Below are 7,847 nucleotides of genomic sequence, written 5' to 3' on the forward strand. Positions count from 1 at the left end.
CATAGTTTGGCTCAATAAAACATCATTGTGATAAAATGTAATAGTTTTGTATTTTGAAATAATACTTCAAGAGAACCGCCAGTGAGACATGCTCAGTACAGACATCCTTTCTTAATATATTGTTGTCAATATTCCGATTATTTCCCAGGTAGAAAATTAATTGTAAACAATTTTTTCCAAACAGATTAAAAAACATTGATGAAGATGATGTTTATGACTGACCTCGTGTTATAAAGTATTTCTTGGCTGGACATATTGTGAATACAAGGTGATGTTGGATACATACTAATGAGACAGAGAACCAACATGACAAATAACCAAAAAAACATCTAATGAGCCTCAAGGGTTAAATTGTGTATAGAAATATGGTCATCCCTTGTTCTTCTTCTGACAAGCAGTAACACTCTGGCCAAAGTTTGGCATCCGTTTGACTCTATGGATTGAGCATCCAAATGGTTTCAGAATAAGGATGTTCAATCAAAAGCCTAGTGTAGAGAGTGCCATTTTTTTGCATGTTTAGTTGTAACAACTCTTTAAAGATCCATAAGTGGCCTGTTGCAAGGTTTCATTTCTGTTCCTAGTCAATACATCTTTTTCTAGTGGCATTTCAAATAAGCTGCCCTTCATCCCAGTTGAGCCCCTGTCAAAGGACACATACCTATTGTTGTTGCATTAAAACTTTTAAATATAAAGAAAATAAAAATAAAACTTAATAGTGTGTGTTTCAGCACAATCTTCCTTAAATAAATTTATATAAAATATCTGTAAATTGAAATCACAGGGATCATGATTTGTGAACATAAGACAGTTACTATATTGATTCCAAAATTTCTACAATACTGATAAATTTTATTGTAGAAAAAAAACACACATATTGGATATACTATTTCCACTTCCTGTCCTCCATAGCTTTATTTCAGTTTTTTTTATATTTTCTATTTTAAGAAAAATATGTATGTTTTAAAATGATGTCTCCTTTGTATTTGTTTGGGGAAAACGAAACTGTTTTTCTAAATGACACACATTTGTCAGAAAAAGACTGGTTCCATCGCCGATCGAATGAATGCACGTACAGCAGTCTGATAACGTGGTGATCGTGGTTCAAATCTTACATGAAAGTGTCATGTGAAAAATATATCTTTTCAATGCAAGTATGACTTAATTTTGCATAAATATATGGCATGTAAGTATATAGGTTGATTTTACCTTGAGTTCCCTTTGGAAAGTAATTTCTAAAATCAGCTTGAAAGCATGACGTGTTCTTTAAATTGAAATTTCACAATATCCTATTATATTTTGGTGATATTTCTCAACTGGTGGTGCGAACACATATGTCACATATGCATATTTATCTGGGAAAAAAGATGGGGAAGATAACAAAGGTACATTCAAAACTCATCAGTAGAGATAAACTCGAAAGACACTAATGTCATCGAAAAGAGTAACGCACCCATAAAACAGTACATAGAAAACTAGAGTGAGTAACATGACTCAGACCACACCACAACTGGTGTCGATCTCAGATGCTCTGGATTGGTAAGCTCCACTTGTAGCACTTGTCAAGTTGTTCAGTGTATAAACACATTCGGTGATGTACAAGGACAAACCGGTATCTAAAATCTGAGACTTCTAAAGCGTGAACTTAGTCTAATCTGATACGTCAAATTGCATAAGACTATGTGGACACAGGTGGCGTTGAATTAACAGTTGAAAGGTCACATCAATAACCAAGTTGACTGAGACTGTTAACTGAAAACTACAAACAGTTGCTCCCTCAGGTTGCTCCAGATCTAAAAGAGTTTAATTTTACATTTATACCCATAGTTAGTTGATTTTCAGGGAACACAATTAAGGAGTTACTATTTTAGTACTCGATATTTTTTTACTTTCCTTCGAGTTTAAGGTTACCTCCTACCGTTACATTTAAGTGTGTATGTTTCTAACCGCAACCGTTTGCACATTTGTTCTTTGAAAACCTTGACACAGAGCGTACATTATTAATATTATTCAGGAAACAAGTGTTTCGCATATCGCGAAATATATAGCTGTCAATAGTGGGATATTTCTGTTTGTGTAAATATACTGGAAATAATTACTAACAAACACAACACAGTATAACATTTTGCATGTTTTATTTGAAAAAATAAAATAACACACTTGTAATTTTCAATGTCGCTACATAGCAAGGCATCTATACTAGCATTTTATAATGAAGCAATTTTCTGGACTAATCTTGTCACAATCTTTCTTTTTCTTTGATGGGCATTTGTTAAATTATACTTAATTTCTTAAGAAAAGTATTATTTACATTCTTAATTATACAAGTTAAGATATTGAAGTTTGATGCAACAATGTTTGTAATATTGATTTCGAGCGAAAAGACCCAGAATATTAGGATCACTTACAGATGTAAGGAAAAATAATGTGCCAACAACTAGAACATCAACATACATACTAATGCGTGATTGAAATGAGGATATTTATGCAACTTTTATAAGGTAAAATATAAAAAAAAAAACATAAACCTAAAACACGAAATATTAAACTTCTGTCTGAACAATTGTAATACTCAAGAACTGTAATAAAGGCAATAGTAGTATACCACTGTTCGAGAGTAATAAATCGATCGAAAGAAAACAAATCCGGGTAACAAATTAAGACCGAGGGTACACAACAAAGACAATGCAAAACATACAGAAACGAACTATAAGATAAAAACTGCCATTTTCCTGACTTTGACAGGACACTTTAAGATAAACGGTGGGTTGAACCTGGTTTAGTGGCTAGCCAAACCTCGCACATTTATGGGGCCAAGGAAAATTGAAAAGATACGATTTTGTGTGCAGTTGTTTTAATGCACATATAAACCAAGTAGGTAGCTTTCGGTGTCAAAACGGACAATCTAATTAAAATGCAGATCTATCGAAAAATTTGAAGATAACGAAATTAGAGATCTATATTCAAATTCGACAGAGAAACGGAAGCCATGAAGACCCATACGCCAGCTCCGTCATTCTAGCTATTGACAGAAAAAAATAATGTTGTCCATGATGACCAATCGTCGCTGACCGTTGTACTTTTCAATGAGGATATATCGAAATACTTTTTAATTAACACCAAATTCTAATCATACACTTTCACATCATTGGCATTTTAACCAAATTCGGGGTTTGCCTGTGAAAAATCACTAGGAATTTCGTTTGTTTTATGTACTGAAAAAAGACAAACCTATAAGTCTAGGAATCTGTAGAACGTTTTTAGAATTTGTTTAAATACTTTCCTAAAAAGACGTAGTTCTATCTTTAACACCTTAGTTAAGCTTACGATCAAAATACGCAACGCAATAATCTACACTGGGTATGTGTGTATTTTGAGGGGGGGCAAGGGGTTTAACTGTTATGCTGTTATGGGGCATTTTAATTCTTTGTTATCTGTTATTCTGAAAATATATTTACTGTTAGCTGTTATTGTCTTATTCTTTGTTAGCTGTTATAGGACTATTATCTATTTTGTTATCTGTTATTGTGAGAATCTATTTGCTGTTAACTGTTATTGAAAATTGGAATGTTAGCATTTTGACAGCCAATCTTCCGTAGAAATTGAAGATAATTGAAAATTGTGATTTGAATGGATAATAGTCTCATTGGCACGCTTACCACATCTTCTTACAATGTATATCTATTGGGGTCTTTCTACTGGTAATATCGGGTGGCCCTGTATTTGCAGAAGAATTTCAGTAACATACATCACATAAACATATTAAAATCAATTGGATCCAGGACCATTCCAGTATATATTATTATTATCCTTTGTAATAAATTCCGTTGTCTGTGAACATGTAGCATTTTGTACAAATTATAATTCACTTATTACTTGTACAATAACTTATAGTATGGATTTTGTTATAAAAAAAAGCATTGGTACACCCTATAGATTTTTTTTATTCAATGACCACATAATAATCTTTATGCTGTACTATTACACCACTGTCTCTGATTAGGGGAGGATTGGACACCAACTAGCATGCTTAAGTTGACGCAGTCACATTCTGTATGTGCCTATTTCCAAGTCAGGAGCCTGGATTCAGTGGTTGTAGTTTGTTACTGTGTTACTAAGTTTCTCGTTCACTATTTTGTGGATAAATTAGGCAGTTAGTTTTCTCCTTTGAATTGTTTTACATTACTAAGTGGTATGGGTTTAAATTATGGCTTTGGGAATTATACAACATCTTTTTCTTTTAGCATTTATATTATAAGTGCTACTCCCTCTCTTTCCATTTAAATGAAAGAGAACCCTGACCACCATATTTTTAAAAGCTTTTTAACTGCTTCACATGGCGAAAATTGAAGCTCAGAAACCATTGATGCAAATAAAGATGTGTCTTCAGTTTAATTTTTCGACAAATACCCTTTTAAAAATCCTACAGCTTCTACAATGGTGTATCCAAATTTTCCATATTCTATAATTTCACATAAGATGCATGATTGGTGTTTCACTTGGTGTCATCCAAATTTTCACTAGGTCCAATTTCTATTTTACTATCAGAATTGTCACTTGAGTCAATTTCTATTATCAGAATAACCATAACTGGCATGCGTGTGTCAGTTACATGTCCTGTCTCCACTGAACTGGGTATTTTTGTATTTTATAAGTAAGTTTTATCATGAGGTCATTAAATAAAAAAAATATATTGTTCATCAGTGTTTTTTTTTATTACTTGTAAAGTACAAATGTATATATATTGCTTTTCAGAAATAAAAAATCTAAAAATCAAATTGATAATAAAGTGTCACTGGCTGCACTACTTTCAAAAATTAAATAAAAAAAAACTAAATCATTAAAAATTGATCCCTCAAATGCCTTAGATTAAAAATATCCGTATACCAAAAACAGAAACTAGTAATTTCGTTCAGAAAAATTCAACATCCATACTATAACTTATTGTACAAGTTACGGAAAAAAATCAACCAAAGCAGAACTGCCTCAACGGCCGAAACGTCTTGTTTACACAAATTACAATTTTCTAGGTCCATACCACAAGTTATATACTAAGATCTACGAGTCATCTACTGGATTGGTCCTGGACAGATTTATTTTCATATTTCATTTACTGTTATCTGTTATTGTCCCTTTTCAATTCCTTGTTATCTGTTTTTCACCAAATCAATTCACTGTTTTGCTGTTATGGGGACCCCCTTTGCCCCCCTCTATTTTATTGCTATGAATACAAACCGCTTCATATAGACCAATATTGAATAGAAACTTATAATGGCAGACGTAGTTCTATCTTTAACACCTTAGTTAAGCTTATGATCAAAATACACAACGCAACGCAATAATTTAGTGGGTATGTGTGTATTTTATTGCTATGAATACAAACTGCTTCATGCAGACCAACTAGCAGTTTTAAAAACATTAATGAGATTAACAGTGGGGCAGAATACAGAGCAAAGCAATCACAACTTTAAATGGTATTGGAGATAACTTACCATTAATGACTTCTGAAAAAGTTTATTCACTCTCCTGACATAGTCAAATTAAGACAGCAATAGTATATCGCTGTTCAAAAGTCATAAATCAATTTAGAGAAACAAAATCCGGGTAATAAAATTAACGGTACCATTCGTGGCCAAAATATTTGAAATCCAAAGCTTATGTAAAAGATGAAGAGCTATAATCCAAAAGATCCAAAAAGTATAGCCAAATCCGTGGAAGGAATCAGAGCTTTGCATGAGGGAGATACATTCCTTAATTTATAATAATTTCTATCGTTTTGTAACAGCAAATTTTAATAGCACAAAAAAATCCGTATTTTCATGCCAGTACCGAAGTACTGGCTACTGAGCTTGTGATACCCTCGGGACTAATAATCCACCAGCAGAGGCATCGACCCAGTGGTAGTAATAAAATTAACGGTACCAATTTTCTTGCACCAGATGCACATTCGACACTACATGTCTCTTCAGTGATGCTCGTGGCCATAATATTTGAAATCCAAAGCTTATATAAAAGATGAAGAGCTATAATCCAAAAGGTCGAAAAGTATAGCCAAATCCGTGGAAGGAATCAGAGCTTTGCATGAGGGAGATACATTCCTTAATTTATAATAATACCTATCATTTTGTAACAGCAAATTTTAATAACACAAGATAATAATAAGAGGAAAACAACGAAACAACAGAAACACTTGACTGCAAAAAAAACAAAGGCTAACATACATAGAAAGGGACTTATAGAATAACTAATCGAAGAATTCAAATAGAGAAAAATATTCAACGAGTGACCGAACAACACATTAATTCACGAATGCGAGTAGCGCATGAGTTAATTATCAGTGTTTTTCGGTCACGAGTTGAATATTTTTCGATATTTGAATTCTCTAATTAGTTATTCTTTTTATTACATTGGCAAATGGCTTTTTTAAAGAAATTAAAGTAAAAACATGAAAGGAACTATATCTTTTTTTCTACGCATTCACAATTTGTTTTGATTCGCGTCGACGTCTTGACAACGCCCATTGTTGTATGACGTCAGAGAGGGAAATAACCACGTTTATTTCACATGTGAAATTATCGGTTTTTATTTCACTGGGAAATCAATGTAATTCATTGCGACCAAGGTAACAATATTTGATAACAACTGCCATATACCTGACTATGTTCAGGCCATTTTAAAAAATTAACATAGTTTTATTGCTAGCCAAACCTCCCGCTGATGTGGCAATGTTAAAAAATGTCGTTTAAATGACAACCCTAAGGTTAAAACAAAACTTATTTAATCTGATATAACAAACTCATCAAAATTATCATTAGAAATATGACATTTGTGACCATATCTTATATCACAGTGCATATCAATAAAAAAATTGAAACATAATAAAAAACATGAAGTTATTCTTGTCTTTCCGTTGTGTGTTTTGCACACAAAATGAATACAATTTGTTAATATTTCCGCTTTAAAACTTTTCAATATACAATGGGCATGTTTCTGCATATTCTATCCTAAATAAATTAATATCTGTAAATTAAAATCGTAATCATGAAGTATAAACAAAAGGTAGTTTATATATCCTTTTGCAAGAATTCTTCAATACCAATTTCTTCTATTGTATACTATAAAATAAACACACACATTTCACATGGCATTACTGTTTCCTTTCCTCTATAGCTTATTATAGGTTCGATTAAACAAAAAAATCTATTTAAATGCACAAGTTTTAAAAAAGTGTTCCATATGCAATTCTTAGGGGGAAAACGAAACTGTACTATTCAATGACGCACATAAGAAAAAAGTTAAAAACTAGTTCCATCGCCGAGTAAATGCACATCAGCCTGATAATGTGGTGATCATGATTCAAATCATAAATCGAAGTAAAATATAATGTTTTTCAATGCAAATATGACTTCATTTTGCATAAATCTATACAGCATGTAATTATCTAAGTTGCTTCTACCTTGTATTCCCTTAGGGAAGTAATTCATCTAAACACCTTGAAAACTTTTTTCTTTAAATTAAAACTTCCTGATATTTTTCGGGGATGTGTCGCAACTGTTGACGCGAACACATATACAAACTTATCTAACACAAAAACGGAAGATACCAAAAGGGCATTCAAAAATCACCAGGAGAGATGAACAAAGAAGGCCATTGAAAAAAAAACGAATGCCGACGAAAAGTTTACAAAAAAACTACATAGAAAACTAAAGACTGAGCAACACGAACCCCACCAAAACTGGGGTTGATCTGAGGTGGGGTAAGCAGATCCTGCTCCAAATGTGGCACCCTTATGTCGTTCACTGTATAAACACATCCGGCGATGTACAATGATAAATGGGTATCTAAAACAT

This window comes from Mytilus galloprovincialis, chromosome 1 (genome assembly GCF_965363235.1).
Source record: "Mytilus galloprovincialis chromosome 1, xbMytGall1.hap1.1, whole genome shotgun sequence".
Taxonomy (NCBI): Eukaryota; Metazoa; Mollusca; class Bivalvia; order Mytilida; family Mytilidae; genus Mytilus; species Mytilus galloprovincialis.